This window comes from Castor canadensis, chromosome 9, assembly GCF_047511655.1.
Source record: "Castor canadensis chromosome 9, mCasCan1.hap1v2, whole genome shotgun sequence".
Taxonomy (NCBI): domain Eukaryota; kingdom Metazoa; phylum Chordata; class Mammalia; order Rodentia; family Castoridae; genus Castor; species Castor canadensis.
In genome coordinates this window covers 51,244,522-51,271,268 of record NC_133394.1, presented here as the reverse complement: position 1 = coordinate 51,271,268, position 26,747 = coordinate 51,244,522, and the positions used below count along the sequence as shown (strand labels likewise).

Here is a 26,747-nt window from a genome sequence, read left to right as displayed (position 1 = left end):
CCCCACCGTGCGCCTTGCAGCTGGGCTCTCGGCAGCGCTTGAAGCTGTCTTCTGACAGGCTTGTCTTTTTTAGGCTGCCTGCCGGCCGCCTGAGGAAGTCCCCCCTGGGGCCTTTGCCGCCCTGAGCGGCCAGGCATCGCGGGCGCGCACGCGCGCGCACACGGAGGACCCGAGAACCGACCAGCCTCGCGGGTGAGTGAGCAAGGGGACCCGGCCGGATGGGCTGCACCAGCCAGGGCTTGGGGCCTCGGCGCTGTGGAGTGGGCCACTGGGGAGGGGAGGACGTTCGGGCAGCAGCTCGGTGCGGCAGCGCCACCTCCACTGGGAGACCCGTGCTGGCGGGAAGGCGCCTGCGCCCGCCTGGGCGGTGGCGCACCTCCCTAGCGGCCGGCCCGGGACGGGGGCGGCGGCGGCGGCAGTGGCTAGGCAGGCGCTTCAAGGCGGTGGCTTGCCTCAGGCCAGGGGTTTGTGTCAAGTCCCCCCGTATTCAGTATTCGGAAGCCTGCCAACCTCCAGGTGCGTTCCCTCTCCTAGCTTGCTTGTTTGTCTGCTTGCTGGCTTTCCTGGCTTGCCTTGGCTTGGCTTGTGATGGGTGCCCGGGCTCCCTGGGCTCTTGTTCCAAAGGGCAGGAGGCTTTGGTCTTGTTCGCCTTGCTCTGTAGTCTGTCCGTATTTCTAACGGGCTTGGCAAGCTGGGGGAATGGTGAAACTGGCTTGACTTTGCTTCCTGGCACACTTCTGCCTTTGGATGAGATGTGTTGGTTTGTGTGAGGGGCAGAGAAATGGGTTTGCGATCAGGGCCAGGCATTTTGTAGCTTGGCTGTGTCTTCTTGCAGGGGAACCCCTTAGACCTTTTAGGGTCGTGTTAATTTCTCCCGGACAACCTTCTTTCTTTCTTTATGCGTTTGGGTCTTTGTGTATTTCTGTAGCTCGGTACGTAGTTGTAAACATGTCTGTTTTTGTTTTGATTGCTATGTCTCTGAAGTATAGTTTGAAGTTGGGTATTGTGATCTCTAGTGTTGGCTATTAATGGTCTTCTGTGCTTTCAAATGAACTTTTGGGTGATTTTTCAATCTCTCTGATGGATGTGTTTTGAATTTTGATTCGGATTGCGTTGAATATGTAGATTGCTTTTGGTAATATAGCCGTTTCACAGTATTGACTTTGCCAGTCATGAGCATAGGAGACCTTTCTATCAGTTTTAGCTGACTTTGATTTTTTTCAATGATTTATAGTTTTCACTTCACTTCCTTTGTTAAGTTTATTTTGGAAGCTTTCATAAATGGAATTGTTTTCCTGTATCCTTTCTCCGTCTGCTCTTGGTTGGTATATACAAAGGCCAGTGATTTTTGTGAATTGATTTTGTATCCTTCTACATTTCTGAAGGTGGAGTTTTTTTTGGCAGAGTTTTCTGGTCTAAGATCATGTGATCTGGAAATAGGATAGTTTCATCCTTCTTTTCGTATTCGAATTTCTTTCACTTCTTCCTATCTTATTGCTGTAGCTAGAAATTACAAGGCTATGTTGAACATTAATGGAGAAAGTGGAACCCTTGTATTGTTCCTGACTTTAAAAGAAATTGTTTGAAATTTTCCTCCATTTAGTATGACGTTGACTGTAGGCTTGTTATATATAGCCTTTATTGTATGACTCACTTTCCTTCTGTTCCTAGTTTCATCAACAGTTTTGTCATGAAAGAATGTTGAATTTGTTGAAGGGTTTTTTCTGCATTTATTGAGATCATGTTTTTTTCTTTGTTTTTATTAAAATGCTAGATTACATTTAGTGATTTGCATATATTGAAGCATCCCTGTATCCCTGGGATGAAACTGAGTTGGTCATGATATATGACCTTTTGATACGTTATCAAATTCAGTTCACCAGTATTTTATAGAGGATTTTTGCATCTAATTTCATAAAGTGATTGGCCTATAATTCATTTCTTTTTGTGCCTTTGTCCAGTTTGGGGATGAGGGTAATATTGGTTTCATAGAATGCCATTGGCACCATTCCTGCCCTTTCTATTTCTTGGAAAAGATTGAGGAGTGTTGGTATTATTTCTTTAAATGTCTGGTAGAATTCAGCAGTGAATCCTGGATAGTTCTTTTTGGGAGCCTCTATTGCTCCTTCAATTTCATTGCTTGTTACAGATACATTTAGGTGATTTGTGTCCTCTTGGTTCAATTTTGGCCGATTATACACATCTAGAAATTTGACCAGTCTTTCATTTTCCAATTTATTTGAATATAGGTTTTCAAAATACTCCATAATGATTCACTGGATTTTCTTGGTGCTTGTTGTGATTTCCCCTTTTTCACTTCTAATTTTATTAATTTGGGTCTTTTCCCTCATTTTAGTCAGATTTGCTAGGGGTTTATCAATGTTGTTTATCGTAGGAAACAACTAGATTTTTCTTTCAGCCGTTTTTTTGTTCTCTATTTCATCAATTTTGGCCCTTATTTTTATTAATCCTCTCTTTGTAGTTTTGGGTTTAGTTTGTTGTTTTTCTAGAAGTTTGAGATACAGCGTTAGGTCATTTATTTGAGATTTGCGTTTTTAATATACGCATTCATGACTATGAACTTTTTCCCTTAGCACACTGAGTTTGCTGTGTCCTATAGGCTCTGGTAGATTGTGCTTTCATTTTCTTTTCTTTTGTTGTGCTTTCACTTTCATTAAATTCCAGGAGCATTTGATTTGCTGGCTCATTTCTTTAATGATCCACTGATCATGGAGCAATGTGTTGTTCAGTGTCCAGGTGGTTGAATATACTCTGTTTTTTTGTTTTTTCTCGTGAGTTCAACATTTAAATTTCCTATTCCTTAAGACCTGCTTTGTGAGTGAAAACACTTAGTTTAGAGAAAGTTCCATGGGTTGTTGAGAAGAATGTACCTTGTGCTGTTGCAGAATTGAATACTTTGTACACCTCTGTCAGGTCCATTTGCTCTGTGGTGTCAATGAATTCTAAAGTTTTTATATTGCCTTTTGTCTGAATGACCTATGTATTGGTGTCAGAAGAGTATTGAAGTCTTCCACTATCATTGTGCAGAGTGCCCGTGATTTTAAGTATAGTTGTGTATATTAAATGAAGTTGGGTACACTGACTTTGGGTGCATTCAAGTAAACAATTGTTACTTCATCTTGATGTATTGCTCTTTATTAGCATGAGGTTTCTACTTTGTGTTTTCTGACTAACTTAAGCTTGAAGTCTACTTTATTTGTTATAAGTATAGCTATTCCTGCCTGTTTGAATGGGCCATCACCTTGGTAAATCTTTTTCAACCCAAGCCAATGGTTGTTTCAGTCATTGTGGGAGAGGGTGCTATTGTTAGTGATTGGAGAGGGGTAGGAAGAATGGGAGTAATGTGTAAAGTCTCTATAATAGAATACTCAGTGAGTGGTTAGTATGGAGGAGAAGGGACAAGAGGGAGAACATGAAGAGAGGATAGGAAAAGATGAAAAAAAAAAGGATGTCAGGAGTAAGGAAAAAATGTAACAGGAGAGAAGGCTAAGGAAATTAAAATTTCAACAGAATGGAAAAAGGTTTAAGTTTAGATTTTTAAAATAATTAAATATTACATATGCATCTATATTCATATAGAAATATTAATTGTCCAAGTTTCTTTTTTATGGGGGGGAAGTGGGTTGTTTGTCTGAGTTTAATGATTACACTGGGTGCTTCAGTCTGATTTCTAATGGGAGTTCTCCCATTTTAAGATTGATAGGCTGGGCTGTGTGGCATTTGAAGGTGCCCTTCTCTATTAGACAGGGTTCTTTTTTTGGGGGGGGGTTCACTCAGGGTTTTTAATCTCAGGCTCTTCTTGGAGTTTAGCAGTCATGGTCAGCTTGTTTGATTAGCCACGTTCTCTAAAGAAGTTCCTAGAGGAGCTGATGTGTTAGCAATGGCTGGTCCCTCTTACCCGCAGGCCAACCACAGGAGCTGGAATTGAGCTGTTTGATGGGTCACTTTTCTTCAGGAACCTTGTTAGTTTCAGCTTACTATCAGAGTTTTCAAGGTGGTAGAATGTGGTTTTTTACTGAGGATGTGACTGGGCCACACCTCACTCCCACAGGGAATGGCAGTGGAGTTGTGGATGATGTAATGTGACCTACACATCATTTTACCTGAGTTTTGGACTCTTGGTATCTAATAAGTCATGCTTGGCCTGTACATTGGTAGGAGAAACCCAGGGACCTCACCTTGATTAATAAGTGTCAGCAGGCTTTTCATTTATTTGGCTTGCTCTTTAATCTGCTCATGTTTATACAGTTGCCTGCTACAATGTGCCAGTTTATTTGGTTGAGGTGAGGTCTAGCAATATTTTGCTCAGGGTGTCCTTGAACTGTGATCTTCCCAACATCTGCGTTTTGGTTAGGTGAAAGGTGTGAGCCCATGGACTGGACTTGTTTTTGAGGAGAGTTTTGCCCTGTAGGCTGGCCTGGAACTTGGGATCCTCATGCCTCAGAGCCTCTGAAGAACTGGGATTATAGGTGTGCTCCATCACACCTGGCTGTAAGTGTACTTTTTATTCTGAGTTCTGTGGAGATTACTAGAAGACATGGTTAAACCTGTTTTAGAAGCAGTTAACTCATGTAATAAATATTTCTTGAGTGCCATACAGCAGTCATTATTTTACTTTTCTGTTAATAGATAGTCATTGTGGCCCTAGAGTTCTATGGTAGTAAATCCTTTCTCTAGAATGCAACACTTTTGTGACTCATGTATTTTACATGCAAGGTGTTTTTGCATTATGTAAATGACCAGGTAATAGTCACTGCTCTTTAACTTTATTTACAATGAATTTTATGATGATACATCTTTTTTATCTCCTTCAATAAATCTAGGATCTGCTTTACCTTACTGTGGCAAACTAGGGTTCTTACAGAATTTAGCATATAGTTTTTCCTACTAAAGATAGGGACAGGATTTTAAAATTTAATGGAGGTTAGAAACATCACTTCTTTAATTTTCAAAAATTATATAGAGTATATTAGGTGTAAGATATATGCAATGCACAGACTTCTTCTAAGCCATAAGTTGAAATAGTATATATCTTGCTTTTTAACTTGTTTTTTTCTGTTAACATTACATATTTCCTAGCTGTGTTCTGTATCAGCCATTTGAGGCACCCAGTCTTGAAAAGACTGCATATTATTTTATAATGAGAGTGTTCTATAAATTAACTGTGTTCTTACAGTTTCTTGGTGTTTGATACAGATACATATTGCAATTAATGGTCCTTGAGAAGACATCTTTGTGCCAGAAGAAATATTGTCAAGGATTGGAATTCTAGAATTAAAAGGTAAAAGATAAACATGTTTACCTGTTTATAGTTTTTATAGTATCTGATAAATTGTTCTTCTCAAAGACTACTGACTGCTTTATTACTATCAATTCTGTATGAGTGCCTGTTTTCCTAAGTCTTGCCAGTGTAGTTGCTTGCAGTCTTTTTAATTTTCATTTATTTCATTGATGAGTAAAACAGATGGCATTTGTCTTTAATTGGTACTGATACTATTCATTATCTTTGTAAATTACTTGTGTATGTGTTTTACTCATTTTCTGTCAGATTATTTGTATCCTATCAATATACAGGGTGGCCTTTCTTTTTTGAAGGACAAAAAGAAGATGTAGAATTTTGTCTCTAATAGTTTGTTGAGGCAACTATGTAGCTAAGGCTGGCCTTGAACTCACTCTGTAACCCAGACCACCCTGGATGTTTTGATCCTCTTGCCTCAGCTTCCCCAGTGATGAGCTTGCAGGGATAAGAGGGATTGCTAGTGCAGACCAGCACAGCTAGCTCTAATTTTAAATACTTTCATTTCCTTTATTGAGTGTTAGAGAAATAGAATATCTTGAGCGTAGTATAATAACCCATCAGGAGAGAGAGGCTAGGTGGATCAGCTTCAAGTTATATGCACGTTTGGCAAGAGCAGCATAGACGACGGAGGCTGTATTCTTAGACTCAGAGGTGTAAAATGTTGAATTATCCTGTTACTCATCATGTTTACTTTGAACACTTAATTTCTATACTTTTCACAGCCTCTCCTTGTCATTAATAAGTATTTGGGGGAGGTTAATCTGAGGTGATAGGACTAGCCTGTTGCTCAACAAAATTTAGTTGATTATTTATATTGGTATGGACTCAAAATTTCCTGTCTTACTTAATGGATTTTAATAAATAACTATCATTCCTGATTATGGGAGGCTCTTGAAGTTGGCTCTGAATCCTTTTCACACATCCCCATGCTTCTCTGAGAAGTTCTTTCTTTTTTTGAAAATTCATTTTTACTTTCTCTGCCTTAGTTGTGGAATCAGCCACTTCTTCAAGGAGCCCCAATTCCTCTTGGTGAAAAGTAGTTTTTAGGAGCAATGTTCTCTGCTCATTTTTACTGGAGTTTTGCTGTTTTCTAGTGAGTGTATATGTAAGTACACACATACCCGCACATATTTGTAGTTCTATTTCTATATTCATTTATGTTGAAAATTATACTACCAGTTCTTGTCTGTCATCCAGGGTTCATTCTAGTTTTCCTCCTCTGTATATCCTACAGCAGTGAGTAACTTGGTTCTCATTATCCTTAATATACTTATTTAATTGATTAACTCTCCTCCCCTACACACTGTATGGGCCACCTCCAATGTATATGCTCTTCTTACCCTGCTTCCACTTCTGCTCCCAAACAAACACTCCTCAGAATGCCTGGAAGCTCTTGCTTACCCATTTCAGGTGTAATGTCTTCCTTCGTGGTTCTGACTGATATTCTGCACTTGCCACCTTCCCATAGATGCTCTTTTCACTTAGGGTCTCAGTCTTCTCAGGCTCCAAGAAATTGAGATTGATTTCTTCTCATCACTTTCAGCCCTGCTGTAAATTCCCTTCTTCCTCTCCATCTCCAGTACCTTGCACCTTGTCTCTTTCCTAAAACTATACCCTGTTCATCTCACTCTGGCTTTGAGACCCTGAGGTGCTGTCTGTCCTCCATAAACCTTCACACAAGTGGATACTTAATTTACTCTTATCAGGCTCTGACATCCAACTCCAGGCTACTAAGATGTTTGTTCCTCTCTACCTCACATACAAATGCCTGCTCCTTCCAGCTTCACCTTTTAGCTTTTTGGTTGAACTGCTCAGGAAGGGTAGAAGAAAAGGAAACACCAATTTCCTTTTTTTTTTTAATGCTCCATCATTTTCCCTGTGAAGATTTTGCAGTAGATTCTATTTTGTTGTTCTTGAGACAGGATCTCACTGTGTAGTCCAAGCTGACCTTTGAACTAGGGATTCTCCTGCCTCAGCATTCTGAGTAATGGGATGATAGGCATGACCCACCAAGCCTGAGTAAGATAGTTATTTCTTATTAGATTTAAGAGTAAAGTAATCACATTGTAAGAATGTTTGTAAATGCCACAATATACCCCCACAGCCAGCACAACAATAAAGGAAAAAAAGAGAGAGGAAAAACAAGTACTCAGAAAAGAAAGGCAGCTTTCCGTATTTCCAAGTCTAAGAAAGCTAAGTGTGAGCTTATAAGATTATTAAAAAGAGTAGAGTAATCATGTAAACCTAAGTAACTTAACCTTAGTCACTACTCACATTAAAATGATGAAATCAGGACATTACAAATACCCATTCTGTTACATTTTATTTTGAAATTGAGTTTATTTAGTTGCATTTTTACCTTTTTTCTTTCAAGGAAACAACTTGATGTAATAAAGCTCATTTATTCAATAAATTCCCCCCCTTGGTTCCTCTTGTAATTTTATGAATTGCTCATTCTATACTTAACCATTGGCATATTTTAGCTCTTCAGATGCTGAACTAGAAAAGCATCCAGTAGTGGATCAAAGGAAGCCTGACAACATTGTCCCCAAATCACTCAATTCCAGTGTTGTGTGGCTCCTTGTTGGTAAGTAGACTATGTTCTCTTGTACTTTGTTGTATATTTCATATGGATTAACAACTGTGAGATTTTAAGCAGTGATTTACCAAACTTGGAATGCTTTTAATGGCATTTATTTATTTTTAGGAAAGACTTTAATGTATCTGTTTCTTGAATATTGACTCTGGAGACTGCTCTGGAATGCTCTTTACATTTTCTTAATCACCTCCTTATTTGACTTAGGAAAGATGGGAAGAGAAAAAAAACATGGCAGTTAGGTTACTTTTCTTGTTTCAGATCACCTTCCCATCCAACCCCAACATACACACGAACAGTTTTGTTTTCTTAAAAATGTAATAAATTGTCATGATAAGTTTATTTTTACATTAAATAGAATGAAATAGTTCAAAATACAGTATTGTAGAGAGGGGAGAGGGAGGGAGGGAGGTGCAAAGAGTGAATGATTGAATATGAAAGGGAAGAAGAAATACAATAGTAATACTGGGGAAAGAAGATAGTACTTCCCTAGTATTTTTGTACACTATTATTTTTTGTAACAAAAATAATAGTAAAGTTTATTAGGAAAGAAATTTAGTATAACAGGATAAATGTGAGGTGAAATGGGTAAAAAAGAAGAGAGACATTTCCTGTCCCCATGCAGGAAGTGGGAGTAGAGACTCATCATAGGCTCTCATTGTATAGAAAATGTTCATGAATGAATGGTGTTTGATCTGAATTTTGGCAGAGGAACTTGAAATGTGCAGAGGAAAATGGGACAGGTAAGAAAGGAAAAAGAGTAGCAATACTTCCTGAACATCTCTGTGTAGTAGATACCATAGAAAGACATTTTGTGTATATGTTGTCACAAGGCTCAGCGAGAGGCTAGGCTTTATTTTTTTCCTCTTAGCATGTTGCACAGTTGAGGCCCGCAGTAAAATAAGCTGCAAATGCGATTTTCTTCTGAGTTCAGGACACAGTAGTATACAGGAGAGAAGTAATATGGGTACAGGTGAAGTGTACACACCAGGAATATGATGCTTTATGATTTGTAGATAGGATTAGTTTACCATTTAAACTTCAAGTTCTACATTTTGTATTTGGTAAAAGCAAACTATTGTGAATTATTTATGAAGGCCAAAAAAAACCATAAACGGAAATACCAAATATTAGTAAGAAATAGAACTTCATAAACATAGCATGGGGCTATTATCTTCTAAGTTTAATTAAGGGTAGAATCCTTCCTTCTTTTACACCTGTCCCCTTTCCTAGCATCTAGAATTTATGACTTTTTCCTATTCAATAAAATCCCTTTCTGTAAGAAAAAGATGGTAGTAAGCAGAAAAATGTTTTTGACATAATTTTCATGAAAAACTAATCAAATTTCAAATATCATTTACTGTAACATATTTAATGACTTTCTTTCAAGGTTGGTTATCAATTTTTGCAAAATATTTAGTATAAGGTGACTTTCTTAATATGATTTTAGATAAAAAGTTCTGCTTTTCTTACACTTTTAAAACAGAGATTGATTAATTGAAAAATAGCACATTTTCTCTGGTTAAAAAAAATCATATGTTTTATTTCTTTTAAGTACTTCTAGCCTGTTTGAGGAAATAGCTTGTGAATAAACTTGTGTGTGAGCTCTTGGTCCAGTAAAGGAGTATGTTTTTCTTGATATTGAGATTATTTTAGCTAAACACAGATTTGTAAAACATTTCTGAAATAGGGGTACATAGAAATGAATAATCCAATTTAATTTCTAGTTGAAAAATTGAAACATAAATTACCTATTTTTTTTTTTTTTGCTATTCTGGGATTTAAACTCAGGGCTTCATGCTTCCTAGGCAGTCATGCTACCATTTGAGCCACTCCTGTAGCCCTTGTTGTAGAATTCTTGTTTGTTAATTGTTATATGAAAATGTTGTGATTTACAGAAAAATCTGTCATTCCTTTTTATTTTTTGGCAGTACTGTGATTTGAACTCAGCCTCACACTTGCTAGGCAGGCACTCCATCACTTGAGTCACTCCTCCACCAGCTAGAGAAAATCTTGAGATAGTTGAGAGGTGGTAGGATTTGAAAATGCTCACACTAAAGTTGTAGGAGGCACCCTATCTGCTAGCCTAACATTATTTCAATATCAAGGTAAAAAATAGAAAATAAAAGGTCTTGAGTGCATCTTGAGTGAACATGAGATAATGAATCAGTCAAAGAAATGGAGACTCTTTAAGTTTTCCTTTAGTGTGCTAACATCACAGTTCAAAATTTGACTTCTATTTTATGTAAGTTTTGTACTAAAATGTTACTCGAACTGGAAAATTTTCTCTGTTGGTAGTTCATGTTCCTGTTAATATTGACTGGAATTATACTTTATGTAAGTGAAACAACCTAATATTATAAAATGAACATGATAAATATGTGTAATTTTTGTCTATTAAAAATAAGTTTAAAAATTTCATCTGTAATTTTGAGCTATGCAATCTCTTTTTTTAACTTCCAGATTATGAAGTGTTATATTTTATACCTCTTAGTTCTAAAAAGATGTATATTTATGTATGCCAGGGTCTTTTTAAAATTTTTCTTATTTTCTTTACCCAATACCAACTTCCTACATGTTAGAATAACTAAGAATTGAGTTTAGTAAGTTTTTGCTTATGTTCTCATTCTTTAATCTACCTTGCTTAGAAATCAAGCTGGATTTGTCATTTTCTGGTGGTAGAAAATGTATAGCCCCAAACAGAATCAACATGATAGGAATTCATTTTTTCATGTGTTTCAAAAGTTCAATTATGGAATCAGAACTTTCATTTATAGATATTTAAATGTTTCACATTTTAATATACATTACTAAGCTTTAGTATATAAATGTATGTTGCTGTTACTTCTTCTTGGTTGAAAATCTTTTGGTAGCATTCTGGTTGCCTGATTAAGTTGTTACTCAGCATATTAGTCTTTCATGATTATCTGTACCTACATTTCTAGCCTAACCTTTAAATTTCTGGATGTAACTATATTGTGGCTAAAATGGCCTCTCCACCATTCTGATCTTCCTAACATTCCCATATTCTTCAGCTTCTGTTTTCTTCATACTTGCTTATTTGCTTTCTGTGTGTGTGAGGTGCATGTGTGGGGTTTGTACTCAGGGCTTTGTGCTTGCAAAGCAGACACTTTACTGTTTGAGCCACACCTCTTGTCCTTATTAATACTTGCTATGTTGCCCAGCCTGGTCTCGAATTCCTGGATTCATTTGATTCTCCTACCTCACCCTCTCACATAGGGAGGAGTAGAACTAATTGCATGGCCTGACTTTGCTTTTATCATCAGAGCCTTTTTTTGTCATCTCATAGTTTTCTCTCCAAATCATCTTTCATGGCTGTGCTCCTGGTTTTGCTCCTAACCTCCCCACTGTACTTGCTGCTGACCATTCCACTGTACATTATGCACTGGTTTCAAGAGTGGACTTTGTCTTTACTTTCTCAATAGTGCTTCTCAAATTTTTATCTCAAAAACCTTTGTATATTTCTAAATTATTGAGGACTCCAAAGAGCTTATATTTTGTGAATTCTATCTGTTCATATTTATTCAATCAGAAATTATGCCTGATAAGTATAGAAATATTTTTAACTCATTAATACTGATAAGTCATTATCTATTTACAACATAGTTTATGAAAACTATCTTTTCCAGTGTAATAAAGTGAGAATAGAGGCATTGTTTTATGTATTGCACTTCTCTCTAGTATTTGGCTTAATAGAATATAGAATCTATTTTATTCTTCCCTATTTATTCTGTTGAAATACGTATCATATGCAAGTATACCCCTTTCATCTATTTTTAATTTTTTTGGACCATTTGTGTTTCTGGATCCTCAAGTCGAGATTTTGAAATGTTGGTTATGATCCACATAATTTTGGAACTTTCCAATTAAATTTTGATACATTTTTAAAAGATTTATTTCCTTTTTGGTAGCCACAACTAGGCATCTTATCCTCATTTATAACTTATTCCTAAGAAAATAGATTTAAGTATTAAAAGTGTCTAAAATTATTATAGGTTTGAGCCAGCCTAAATTACTTTAGATTTTACTTTTACTTCACTGTTATGGCTTCTTTTTTGTATTATTCCTTTTCCCCTATATGCTCTCTTCATCCTCCATGAATGGGTTAGTGTTTAGCATCTTTACTGAAATAAAAATGAATAGAAATTAGAATAAGAGGCAGACTTCATTTCTCAAAAAAGCATTTTAACCACTAAAGTTATTTATTAGGTAAGTTTGAACAGAAATTTAGTTATTTTATATGATAAAATATTCAGAGAATGTTTCAAATGGCATTTTGCATTCCCATCTGTGATTTACAATGTTTATGTTAGTCTAGATTTTAGAACATCAGTTGTTAGACAAGATTTTAACTTATTTTCTTTGTAGTTCCTAGAAGCATTTTCAGTGGGAGAAAATTGGTTTTTCATAGTCACTAGGTTAGTATATTGAGAATCTTATAATTTTGCCTTTTCATAAATATAAATAAATTCTAAAATTTGAGTTATTTTCTGTACTATTATGTATGTTAGACTTTGTGGAGAAGATATTCTGGAATTGTTTTTGTATTTTATTTGGCTATAAGCAGTAAAGTTGGCATTTTAGTGAAGATATATTACTTGTTTATACTGCATCAGTGACTAACCCTTATTCCTAAAAGCCAAGTCCTTTTCAGTTCAGTCTCAGCTTTCACACACTAATTTCACTTTGAGCTGGCTAAGTATTTCTGCCTCTGATTTAGTTTGTAAAGTCTAGCCAGTTTGTTCCTTAGAGATGAATTTACTTTAGGACCATATTTTCCTCTACGTTTCATGCTTCTATTAATCTCACAGACTGTTTGTTAGATGATTGGCTCTTCTGACTTAACCTTTCCCCACATGTTTAGTTTACATAAGATGACACTGGAGCTGATACAAAAATCCTGTGTATATAGGTATAGCTGATTTATGATTTAAAAAATAAAATTTTCCTATGTTTGTATTAGCAATTTTGTTCTAAATTATTTTCAGTGTGTAAGGATGTCATGTGAATAGATAAAACTGCAAGGAGTTAATTAAAATGGTTTGACCTGATACTTCCCACTCTGTGCTATTTACCTAGGATTCAGTTTAACACACTTCCCCGTCAATTTGACAATAACTAATGTTTTCAAAACTCTTCATTTTTCAAATAAAGAAGTAAATTCCTATGATTGGAAGTTGTAGAGACAGAATACAAATCTAGGTCTGATGACATCTTGTCTAATTCCCTTATATTATAAAACACCCTCGTGTATACAACTTGTATAGGTTTTGAACTTCTTGTAAATGCTAACTGCAGTGTCTGGTAGGAATTAAATATCTTCAGTATCCAGAGCAAACTGAAAGTTTCAAATTAAAGCTAAGCTAAAGGACTGGCAGAGTGGCTTAAGCAGTAAGAGTGCCTGCCTAGCAAGCATGAGGCCCTGAATTTGAACCCCCAAACCACCAAAAAAATAAAGCTAAGCTTAACAGTGTTGCCCATGGTAGATTTTTCATAGACATGTAGACTGCAGCCATTTAAATTTTCCCCCGTGTTGTGGAGCATCAAACCCAGGGCCTCTTGTTTGTTAAGCAGTGTTTCCAACCGAATTAAACCTCCAGCCCTGAGGACTACAGTCAAATTGTTTTCAGTGCAAATAGTTACATCATTTGAGATTCATATATTCCCTTTCCTGGCTCGTTGCCCCCCCACGTTTATTTTGTTGTTGTATTGGGATTGAACTCAGAGGCCTCAAGTACTTTCTTACTTGAGTCACACCCCAGTACTTTTGTTTTCATTTTTTAACATTTTTATTCATATAGAATAGTTATACCGGGAGTTTCATTGTGAAAGCTCCATATATACATATATTATAGCCCATTTTGTTTCTAGTACCCTGTATTGCTCTTCCTCACACTTTTCCCCCATTCTGTATCATTCAACAGTTTTCAGTGTGTTTCCTTGTGTCTTATTCCTGCACAGATGTGATGTATTTCAGTATTTTTCACTCTCTTTTTCTTTTCAGCTCTTTTTATCCTCAGCCTCCTCTAACAGCTCCACTTTTGGAAAAATATTGTGTATATATATATATATATATATATATATATATGTGTGTGTGTGTGTGTGTGTGTATGTATAATAGTGCTTGTATTTGTGTTTGGATCTGAGAGAAAGCATATTGCATTTTCTGAATCTGGCTTACTTTACTTAACATGATGCTCTCCAGTTCCATCCATATCCCTCTGAACTACAAACTTTCATTCTCCTTATGACTGAATAATTTTCCATTGTATATATACATTAGTTCTTTAAAGTCTGGTATAATTCAACAGTAAATGTATGGGGTACTGGGCTTTTCTTCTTGGGGAGATTATTGCTGCTTCAATTTCATTACTTGCAATTGAGCAACTTAGGTAGTTTTTATCCTCTTGGTTTAATTTTGGTTGGTCATAGGCATCTGGAAATGTATACATTTCTTCCAGATTTTCCAGTTTATTTGAATGTAGGTTTTCAAAGAATTCCTTAATCTCCTGGATTTCATTAGTACTTGTGATACCCTTTTTTCACTTCTTCCTAGTTTGTGTCCTTTCTTGCCTCCTTTTAGTCACATTTGATAAGTATTTATCAACCTTATTTATCTTTTCAAAGATCCAAGTTTTTGTTTTGTTGATAATTTGTAAAGATTTTTGGTTTCTATTTTTTTATTTTCTGCTGCTTTTGGGTTTAGGTTGTTTTTGTTTTTCTAGGATTTTGAGATCCAGAATTACTTCATTTATTTGAGATCTTTCTGTGTTTTCAATGAAGGCACTCATAGCTTAAACATTTTCCTTAGCACTACCCTTTCTATGTCCCATAGGTTCTGGTAGGTTGTATTTTTATTTTCAATACATTTCAGGAACCATTTGATTTCCTCCCTTACTTCTTCCATGACCCACTGGTCATATGGAATGTGTTGTTCAGTCTCCAGCTGTTTGAATATGTTCTGCTGTTTCTTTTGTTGCTGAGCTCTAGTTTTATTCCATTGTGGTCAGACATTATTCAGAGGGCTATTTCAAATTTAATATATTTCTTAAAACTTGCTTTCTTTTTGGAGAAAGTTCCACGGGCCACTGAGAAGCATGTGTATTGTGCTGCTGCTGGATAAAATGCTCTATAGGTGTCTTTTATGTCCATTTGGTCTGGAATTTCTTTGTTGATTTATTTTGTCTATATGACCTATCTATTGGTGACAGTGAAATATTGAAGTGTCCCACGACAATTGTGTGGAGGTCTGTGTTTGTTTAATGAAGTTAGGTACACTGATACTGTGCACGTATAAGTTAATGAATGTTATTTCCTCTTGATGTGTTGTTCATTTTATGAGTAAGAAGTGAATTTCTTTGTCTCTTTTTACTAATTCAGGTTTGAAGCTCACCAATCTATATCTTTTGATGGGTTAATTTGGTATCACTAACAGTCAGTGTCAATATTGAGAGTTATATGGTAATTTTAATCTCAAAGTAAATATGGACATTAGGACGTTTCTGTAACAATTAAGTGAAGGTTCCGAGGCAGAAGGAAGTCGCATAAGTTCAGAACTAGAATGTTGTCTGAGTCATCCTCATAGCTAGTGAAATCATTCAGGATCATAAATTGGGTTGGAAAAAAAAAGAAAGTCAAAAATCAAACACATGCATTTTTGTGTAAAATGTTGCTCAAAAAATATATATTTTTATTTAACATTGCTTTCTTAATCCCGGTATGAAAGTAATTGTAATATCTCAATAAGATGATAATTTCTTTTTGACATTAGTAGTAACTTTATTTTCTTATTAACTGGTTGTATTATTACAAATGGATAAGTTTGTTTTTGCGATATCTTTGTAGCATGTTAGTACATATATGAGCCTTTGTACTCAACACTTAGACACTTAGCTTATATAAGTGTACTTTTTGTGGCTTTATAGGCTTTAATATTTTGTATTAATCATTTGTTCCTTTTTCCAATATTGTCATTTAGCAGGTAGGAATTTTTTTGTTGTTGTTGTGGTACTGGGCTTGAACTCCAGGCATACACCTTGACTGCTTGAGCCACTCCACCAGCCATTTTTTTGATGGTTTGTTTCAAGATAGGGTCATGTGGAACTGTTTGCCTGGGTTGATTTGAACTGCGATCCTCCTGATCTCTGCCTTCTGAATAGCTAGGATTGCAAGTGTGAGCCCAGCGCCTGACTACCAGGTAGTATTTTGTATTAGTAGTAGAGTAGGAGTCATATTTAGAGTATAGCTAGCACAGGCAATAATTTACGTAGTAAATTTTCAGAATTTGGAATTTGACTTTGGGTATGTCTTCTTCACAGTGGTTAGAAATAGTGAAATATCATCATGAGCTGTATTTATGATGAGGTTTATGCAGCATTCTGAGTTTCATACTATTTTTATATCTTGGCAAGGGATAAAAGTAAAGTACACTTGTATCCAATATATAGCTTAGTATAGTATATTTTTCATTTGAATTATTCTTTTTACATTTTAAAATAATTTAGTAAGATTCATTTTTTGTTAAATTTTGTGGTATATATGAAAAATGATTTTCTTAAATTTTTTCAGGTCAAAATATCTGAAGTTTTTCTAATAACACAGGGACATCGAAATTGCATTTTGTTTTCTGTGTCTGGTATTGGGGTTTAAATTCAGGGCCATTTGCTTGCTAGCAGATTCTTTGCAACTTGAACCCCAGCCCTTTTTTCTATTTTTAGTCATTTTTCAAGTGGGGGTCTCATGATTTTGCCCAAAGTAGCTTTAGATCATGATCTTTTCTACCTATGGCCTCCTGTGTACCAGAGATCACAGATACCTGCCACCATTCCTGGCTTATTGATTGAAATAGGGTCTTTCAAACTTTTTGCCTGGGCTGCCCTTGAACCATGATCTTCCTGATCTCCATTTCCTGAGTAGCTGGGATTATAGGCATGTGCCACAGCTCCTGTTCCAGATGGTCTTTTTTAAATTAAACATGAGGAGCCCTTGCTTTGCACAATAGTGTGGTACCATAACAATAATGTAACAAGCTCAAATTGTGAAATGATTATAAAAAGTTAGTGGGAAAATTTTGTTTTGAGACCTTGACAAATGTTTGTCAAAACATTACTGCTTAATGTTAATGTTAATGAAAATGGAAAAAGTAAAACATATTTTACAAACATTGAAAATTAAGCTGCTTTATATCTTTGTATAATAAATACAAAATTTAGAAGGTAACACACATGTACAGGAAAGCAATGCGAGTCAGCTCCCTGTGTAGCTATCCTTATCTCAACTAGCAAAAACCATTGGTCCTTCCTATTACTGCTTATACTCTCTCTTCAATAAAATTAGAGATAAGGGCAAAATAGTTTCTGCCTGGTAGTGAGGAGGTAGGGTGGGAACAGGGAGGGGGAGGGGGGATTAAGGGGGTTGGGGGGAAAGGGGGAGAAATGACCCAAACATTGTATGCCCATATTAATAAAAGAAAAAGAAAAAAATACAAAAAAGTCATTGAATAATTATTTCTTTCTTGTCATATAAGTTACCATACAGAATGAGCCTATTTTCTGTGCATTGGCAAAATGTCCAAATGTCATAAGTGTGGATCAGTTTCAGCATTTTATACTTCATACTTTCAACATTATGAAGTACCTTCTTTTTACCCTGACACTTTTGTCATCATCACTTCCCCTGGGAGATCATCACCCTTCAATGTCACAGCACTTTCCTCTGTAGTCATTAAGTTCCCCTTCACTGAGCCCTGGCTGACAGTCTCCTAAAAAGTGGAAGAATGAGCATTTCTATCGTCATCTGTTTCTTCTGCACCTCCACGTATGTTCAGTTGAATTTCACTGCCAGTGCTATCATTTTTTATTTCTTTGCTTAATTTTCATCTTCGTTGTCCAGTTTCCTGTTTTGATTCTCCATTTTTGTGAAATGCATGGAGATTTATCACTGGGAAATAAGGGTACAACACAGTAACTACATGCCTTGCTGCCTCAGTGATGTGTAAACTGACTTAAGAACTGTGCTTTAAAGATTTACAAACTTTGAATGAAATGAAGTTATGGGCTAATGATTTTGATGTTGTTAATGTAGTGATTTCTGGGCTAAAGAACTGGTGGCAAGTTTGTGCTTTGCTTACAGTAACATTAGTTAGCAATTTTAATCATGTTGTTAGGGAATTATTTAACTAAACTGCAGTAACTGAAATTTATTCAAATTGACCATCAAATCTAGAATCAAAATGTTAATATCAACATTCACTCCTTATTTATGGTTAAAAGATCTGACCTGAATTTGTGTTTCTGTTTGTAGTATATGGCTTTCATAAAATGATATATTTGTATATAAATGTGTATCTGAACAAACATAGTGCATGTATCTTCATGATTGGGTACATCCACTTAGATAATATGTAGCTTATACATATAAAATATGTAAAGGATTGTATGAAGACACACATTTTATATACATATAATTAGATTATAGTTACAGCCTGCTTCTGGGCTTAGTAAAAGCCTTGCAATATTGCCACATACCAGATCTTCTTCCAAGAGCAATTCTCTTTTTATGTTCCCAAAGAAGTTGTTTGAGTGATTCTATGTTATTGTCTTTGTGTCCTAACTTGGCAGTCCTTTTAGTTTTTCTTTTTTGGTGGTACTGGGGTTTGAACTCAAGGCCTCGTGCTTGTAGTTTTTTTTATTATTGTGCCAGTTCTGAGTATTCCATATTTTTACAGTAAACTCATGTTAATCTGTTATTCCTTAGTGGTCTTGTAATTTCCCCTTAAGCTCTAATTTATCTGGAGATCTCAGCTTGTAATACTTTCCTTAGTCACTCATTTCAGTCTCATTAGTTTTTTGTTTTGTTTTGTGTTTTTGTACCATATTGTTCAGTGTGCTACTTATTGTATACAACTTTGGGTTACAATTTCATGTATAAACATATGATTCTTATAGACTATAAACAGTGTGAAGTTACTAAACCATTTAGAATAGAGACTGACATACAGTGAGTCTCATAAATAGTTTTGTTTACTTCTTTGCCATTACCAGTAAAAGAGTTGCAAATATTACAGACTGAATAAATAATTTAAAATTTTAACTGTAACTTTGGTTTTAAAATATCCATGCCAACTCTTTAGTTATCTGGCAGCATTTTGTCTTGGATGACTGGCTCATCATACATGCAGATTTTTTTGTGTCTCCTGTGGGGTTTTTTTTTTTTTGGCACTGGGCTCTTAACCATTTGAGCCACTCTAGCCTAAGTCATCTGCATTTAAGAATTTCTTGCCAACCTTATGTGTTTTAGATTCTCGCTTTTTTCAATTGTGTATTTTTTGTCTCTTTTAATTCTTGTATCAATTGAGGATATTGAAGAAGCTTCTGATATTTTTGGTAACAGAAAAAACTCTTAGGTTAGTTTGACTTGTATGATTTTCCATTTATAATGCACTTGGAAGAAGAAGAGTAAAATAGCCATTTTACCGTTCAGATGCTTGAGATTTATTGGTAATTGGTAGTTGGTTCATGGAAATTTGAGATATTCTCGCTTTTAATGTTAAAATTGACAATAATATTCTTAGATGAAAGTATTTTGGCAGAGGATGTGCCAAAAAATTTTTCAAATTGAATTTTTAGTATTTTAGGTATACATTTCTTGTTTTCATTTCAGTTGTTTTTTCTCTTCATTTACAACTTGGAAAAGTATACCAGGAGGATTTCCTTTTTAATCTATATTATATGTTTGGACATTAAATGTATAGTTTAGTATGGAAGCAATGGGATTATTGCGGAAGTTACCTGATTTATAGTTAGCTCTTAATTCCAGTACCCTCAGGTGTGCATCAAGTGGGAAGAACAATTCTCCTATCACTTTGAAGTAATTCACTCGTGTAAGAAGATTAATTTTGATTTATTGATCAGCTTTAGACTAAAACCAACAAGGAACACTTTAGGCCTAGCCTCTGATTTATACAAAGTCTGGTCCAGTGAAAATGTATGATCTCCTGAAGCTGTTACTTAAAACTATTACAAAGGCTTTTACTGTCATTCACCTTGGAGATTATTTTGCTTAAAAATTTGTAAAAATGTGCAGTTCTAGAAAAAGTAAGTAAACTATGCCCTTTTCTTTTTAACATCTGGATTTTCATTCAGCTGACTTCAGCCACAGTTTTAGAAGAGGTCATAATGATTACAAAAGAGTAACTAATGCAGAGAACAAACAGACTAACAATGACAACCACAAAAATGAATATTGAAGTAAATCATCTATAGGAATATCTGAAAGAAGAACTTCAAAAGTGTTTAGCAAAGGTTCAGAAGATATGATGGATCATGCCTATTTATGTGAATGATTCTGATTCAATTATGGCATCAGAAGACAGTGAGCCTTCAGCTGAGTGCTGGCAGAACATGAATAAATTGCTTAACTTCTTTTCACTTATCTCTGATTCATCGGGAATAATGTCAAAATCTTCAGAAACCTTTGGACAAGCAGGTGACAGACATTTTTATGATTTTATAATTTCTGTTTAGCCATAATACTAAAAGGGACATCAAGTTGCTCATCGTATCTTCTGAGATCTGAGTCCTCCCTGACTCTCACAGAGTATGTTCTTAAGGGATTCAGACAGACTTCATTTCAATCATGGGGCTAAAGTATTTGACAGTGGGTATTTGGGACAGGTTGATTTTAAAAAATAAGTAATTTTGGTGAAGAAGAGGAAGAAGAAGGCTGGTTGAGAATATGAAAGAAAGAAAGGAAATATGTTTGCACTGTTCTATTTTGGAGTTTTGATATCTAAAAACTATGTTTCTATTTACTTATGAAGGAGTTTACATCCCTACAGAGCCAACACAAAAAGTTGTGTTTGAGGATGAACAGGACAAGAGTAGACTGACTGAGACACAGAGACAGTGTCACTTGGTGACTTCTGAACCTCTGCATGTTAATCTAATAGTGTTTCAATTGGCATGGTGAACCACACACACCTGGCGGCAGAGATCAGTGGGCTAACAATGGAATCAGAACTGAAGAGGATCCAAGGCTGTTTCACCCTTAAGAAAAAATGAAAGGTACAATGATTTTCTATTACTGTAGTGCCACTTTGCTGAAGGAAACCATTGTCAAATCTCTAAAATTCTTACTTGACAATTTTTTTCTTTAGAAAGTGATAACTTCACAAAATTCTGAGGTAGAAGATTAAGGTCTTTAAATGTCATTGCAGCTCAGTGAACAGAGGCAGCCTGGATAGCTGATGAAAGTATCTGGACACAAAAATATGAAGCTAATGTATCAAATCCCCTGTGACACTTATTCTTTGACCATCTTTTAATGTCACCTAGGAAGTTGTGCCAGGTGACGGAAAATTTCAAGAAATTAATGAAGTTTGTGAAATACTTAACTTTATTACTGCTACAAAAATCTGACCATCTAGCACTCACTTTAATATCATAACCAAAGTTCTAGTCATTGATAGGAAATTTTCTACGTGAATGAAAGTGTATTGTTTATATCAAGAAAGATCAAACAAAGTATGGCATTATTTTATGTGTCACAAAGAAAGAAAATTGTTTTTCCAGACATGGTCAGATGCCATTGATTGTAAAATGCATCCCAATTTCAGAGATGCTAAAATAAAAACATATTCTTAGAATCAGTGGATGTAGCAGTGTGAAACTGAGCTTGCAAGATTCCCTTGCAGCAATGACTTTATAAGATCAATTTCTTCTGTTTCTGGTTGTAAAAATGACCTGACAAGTTATTTTACATGAAAAAAGGAAATTATGAATCACAATGTTTTTGTTAACTTTATGATTGCCAAATACATAAGGTCTAAAGAAAAGTCATTTTGAACCTACTTTTCATTATATACCCTCCTGTGTTGCATTTTATATCCTGAATATTTATGATTTACTAGAACAACTTTAAGTTAAAACTATATAATGTCAATGAAAATTTTCTGAAGAAGTTGGATTATAAATTGCTAAGAAAAATACAAATGCATTAGCCCTCCTTAGAAATACAGGTCAAGGCTATAGACAGTGTACAAAAGCTCACATGACTAAGTTGACATTAAAAAATTTCAAGTTCATGGCTAAAAATGTTACCAGTTTTTTGATCTTTGGTTTAGCAAAGAATGATATTCTCTAGTTTTTGTGACAGTCAGGGAAATGGACTTTTCCATTCACTTCTACATGAATAGAAATTGGTTCAGCCTTCCCAAAGGTCCATTTAATATTTTTTAATAAATAGTTTTAAGGTACATTTATCCTTTAACTCAGCAGTTCTTGTTTGACAAACTCAGGTAGGAAAAAAGTGCCAGAATTATGTGAAAAGATGTCTGTGCAAAGAAGAAGCCAAATATCTGGCATTAAAGAATTGGTTGTTGTTTTTATAGTCACATGACAATTTACAATTTACCCGTTAAAAGTTATATTATACAATGAATATAAAAATGCTCTGACAAAATGGGGAAAATAGTGTGTGATTTCATTTGTTTTTTAAGTTATAAAAATATTTACAGCCTCCATTAAAATCCTAAGAATTACATGGACCAAGAGGTAGTTTATATGGCTTCTTTTCCATTTTCCAGTTTCCTGCCATGAGTATTATTTCTGAGATTAAAAATTGTTAGGCTATTTAATGCATGAATGGCATGGGCTTTTTAATAATGGTAGAATGTTTACTGCATGAGTGGCATATTAAAGCATATATTCTGCCGTATTCTAGTTTTGATACATAATACATATGTATATGTGAATGAAGAAAAATAAGCAACTGTAAGCAAGTTTTATTCAAAGTAGTATGAAAATACTTGAAGAAAATTTACTGTAACTTTATAGTTATCTTTGCCACTCAGTGTATTATCATTATTATGCAATGTTAATGTGAAGTACAATTATCTTCTTTCCAGAAATCAAATGATTTTCTCACATTGTTGCATTTACAGAAGTGCTTACCATATATCAGATATATCATACAATGTATCAAATACATCATACTTGATTTCACCCCCCTCCATCATTATCCTTTATTCCTCCCCCCCGCCCCTTCCTGGAATTATTTCAGAAACTTTTCCATTTACATACATGTGTACACAGTATTTGCACTATATTCACCTTCCCACACTCTTTCCCCACCTTCTCCCTCCCCACAACTGGTACCAACCACACCCCTCCACACAGGACCTGTTCCACCCTTCTTCAGTTTTCCAACTTTGAGAAGGAAAAAATTGACATTTTCATTCGTTTAAAATATCTACAGAGGGAGTTTCCTTGTGACTTTCCATGTATATATGCATTATAACTCAAATTGGTTCATCTCTATTTTTGTTCTTTCTGCCTTTGTTCCCTTCTTAGGGTGATTTCGACAGAATTTAAAATTCTATATCCATTCTTGTATAGAGAGTACATCAACCATATTCACCTTCTTACCTTCCTTCTTTTACCCTCTCTCCTTCATATGTGATCTTTCCTCAGTGTAACCTATTTTTCATAATATTGCTGTATGTGTTTTAGGTCTATATTTTACATATGTGAGAAAACGTACAGCTTTTGTCCTTCTGAACCTGGCTATGTTCCCTTAAGATGATGTTCTCCTATTCCATCCATTTACCTACAAATGACAAAATTTCATTCTTCTTTGTGGCTGAATAAAATTCCATTATATATAAATATCACACTTCCTTAATCCATTCATCAGTGGCAGCACCCTGACACCTTGCATATAATGATGGTTCAAAGGTCTCAACAGTTATGTAAACAAATCTATACAGCCTTCTGTAGCATATGCCATTTCTCTGTTTACATTCTATGATTCTGAGTAATACCTTAGGATATTCTTTATTGTGACAGCAAAAGTTTGAAGGCAGATGAATTGTTACATATAAATACTGAGAATTATTTACAAGAGGTAAATAAAGAGAGTAGCCAGACATGCTCATGGGAGAATCATATTGGATGTCATCACACCAAAGTACTATGTTAGAAAGGCCATTGTCAATGTTCCATGTTACATAAATAAAGCCTGAAAGAGCCCAGAGATTTGTGGACATCCTAGAAGGTACTAATCAAAAGCAAGTTGAGGAATTCTAGAATTGTCAATTCTTACTTACTTTGGGTTCATTGGAATTTATGATGCATACGTGTAAGAAACTATAGTGTTCATTTATGTCCCATGCATAATTTTGTGCTATCATCTATTATGAAAATGTTGTTTATGATTCCTGATTGGATATAATACCACATGAGTATTTCAAAGGTCAATAAAGTAGAACTTCCCACATTAACCTTTATTGCTTGTGTTCGTAGTCACTGTTGTATCTCCAGTGCTTTGCCTTATTTCTGGTCTCCAAAACTCATAATAAAAGTATATAAAATATAAAAATGTCATTATGTTTCCTTTTCCCCATCCTACAAAGTGAGACAACATTATTGTGTCTTTTGATGGTATAGGAAGTCAGTAATTTTTCCTTCCCGTTGTTTTACTTAGATCTTTCGTACTGATGTAATAACAAATTGTCTGAAGTTTACTGAGTAGTGAAAATTTCAACACATTTCCTGTGAATATTGTATGGAGTCCAGAATGTGTACATAAATCTTAGTTTTAAAATGTGCTTAAGTAATTTTTCCTTGTTGCCTTGTCAATAGGGTTCATAGTTTAAAAGTCTAACTCTGGGGTTTGAATGATTGGGATCAAACCCTAGCTTCACCACTTTCTACCTATGCTTTCTTATTGCAAAGTCTAGAAATCAGCGCCCAAGGATTTACAAAGTGTAGACAACAGTCCACAAGAATTTTGTAAGATAAATGAATAAGTGAGGTAAAACACTAATAACAGTCCCTGGCACTCAATTATTGTTGGTACAGGTGTTGTTATTAAATGGCAGTTGTGTCACTAGTAGGAATAATTTATTACAATCAATGCTAGAGTAAACAATGGTAAATTCATAGAATATGTAATGAGACAAATTTGAGTTTCAATCCAAGTTTTGCATTAATGATATATGAATCACCTCAGAAGTGTAAATTCCAGGTCTCTATGTTGTTACTACTACTTCCTCTTTGCTTTCTAGACCATAATTGTTCAATAGGTATTTTTCACTAAGTAAGTTTATGCAAATTTACTCTGGCAATTTTATTCAGTAAAGCAGTAGTTGTTATTGTGGTGTTTAAAAATTATTATTTTTTTTGATTTATAGCTCACAGTCTATGAAAGAAGATGCTGGAAACTGCTACCTTCTGAAAAGATACCAGTAAGTGTTAATCAAACACCTATTGAAAGAAATGAATTTCCTCCATTACCAGAAGACTTAGAAAGAAGTGCCATGTTAGATGGGCTCACCATTGGAGCAGCACTTTCACCACCTCTAAAGTCAGATTGTAGGATGGAAAGAATGAGAAGTCATGGAATGCCAGGTAACATTGAATTTTAAATCCAGTCTTTTAAAATTTATGGTAATTTTGAGGAGAAAGTAATATTTTGATGAAAAGGTAAATTTGATTTTATAAAACATAAAAAGTCTAAATTTTGATCAAAACAATTTCATTAATATGTTCTTCAGTCAAGTCAAATTAACAGTACACCTCCTTGAATAAAGTTAGAATGGATGCTGTTTTGAACTGTTCAAAGCTACTCAGTTGTTTAGGCCATTTGTCCAGTTGAAATGTAAATTGAATGAATCAACCAGGTTCTACACCTGTTAAGTCTATAGTTTCGATTACTTGGTTTGTTTTCACGTTGAGTACATTCAGCTTAAATTGAGGCAATTTGATTTCTTCAGAATACGTATTTCTATATGATTTTGTGAAATTTATGTATCATATTCAAAAAGTTTTTGCTTTTTAAGTGTTTATTATGAAATGTATTATATATTCAAAAGTGTGTAAATCACATACACACACTATAAGGGATAATTAAGAATCATGACCTTACTAATCTGTTACACGACCTCACAATTAGAACATTGCTAGTACTTTGAAGTCTCCTTCAAGAAAGTCCATGACTACTTGTGGTTTAGCCACTATTATGAATTCTGTCTTATCCATTGCCATGCTTTCCTTTATACTTTTATTTATGTTTATAAACATAAATAAAGTTTGCTTTTTCTTATTTTGAATCTTATTTATGTGGAAGTAGAGTAACAGTTTTACTAGATCTATCTTGTTTATTTTTTACTGAAATATAACAGTTGATTAAATGGCTGTCAGAACTTACTGATCTACTTTATTATTGATGGATCTTTGGCTCCTTAGATTGTGTGCTACTGGGAATATTCTATTGCAGATTTCCTGATTCACAATTTAAGAGTTTCTGAAATATACTTATGCGGTATAAATAAGGTATAGGGAGAGTGCACCTTCAGTTTTACTAGGAAATACCCAACTATTTTATAAAGTGCTTGTGTCAGTGTACTCTTTTACAAGCATGAGGTGGGAGTTCTCATTGCTCCACTTCTGGGGGAACACTTTTTTAGCTTTAAATTTTTTGTTTTTCTGATATATGTGGAATGATGTCTCATTGTGGCTTTAATTTGTATTTCTTTGATTACTAATGAAACTGAATTTTCTACATGAGTAAGAAATTCTTAAATATTTCCTCACATGGAGTTCTTGATGATTTTTTTCCTTGTATTTTTGCTCATTTTACCATTAAGTCATTTGTGTTTTCTTGATTTAGAGGGATTTTTTAAAAACCTTTGATATTATAAGCTTAATGTATGTTGTCACCTAGTTAGAAGGTTATTATTTTACTTGTCTTGATAAGCAGATAATTTTAATGTAACTGAATTTATATTTCCATATGTAGTGTGTATTTTGA

General features: G+C 34.9%; 1 protein-coding gene across 12 annotated transcripts in view; it reads left to right on the top strand.

The window, feature by feature from the left end:
- The first annotated feature begins 348 nt into the window (after positions 1–348).
- The window catches only part of LOC141410877 (uncharacterized), a 137,070-nt gene continuing 110,671 nt past the window's right edge, over positions 349–26,747 (top strand). For 6 of the 12 annotated variants that reach the window (XR_012435682.1, XR_012435681.1, XR_012435678.1 and 3 more), the window contains exons 1-5: positions 352–516; positions 5,218–5,302; positions 7,804–7,907; positions 20,081–21,001; positions 25,129–25,345. The gene's annotated coding sequence lies outside the window, so the exon portion shown is untranslated. Of the gene's footprint in view, positions 517–5,217; positions 5,303–7,803; positions 7,908–20,080; positions 21,002–25,128; positions 25,346–26,747 lie in introns of all 12 variants that reach the window. The other 6 variants (XR_012435674.1, XR_012435671.1, XR_012435675.1 and 3 more) reach the window with 4 other exon arrangements.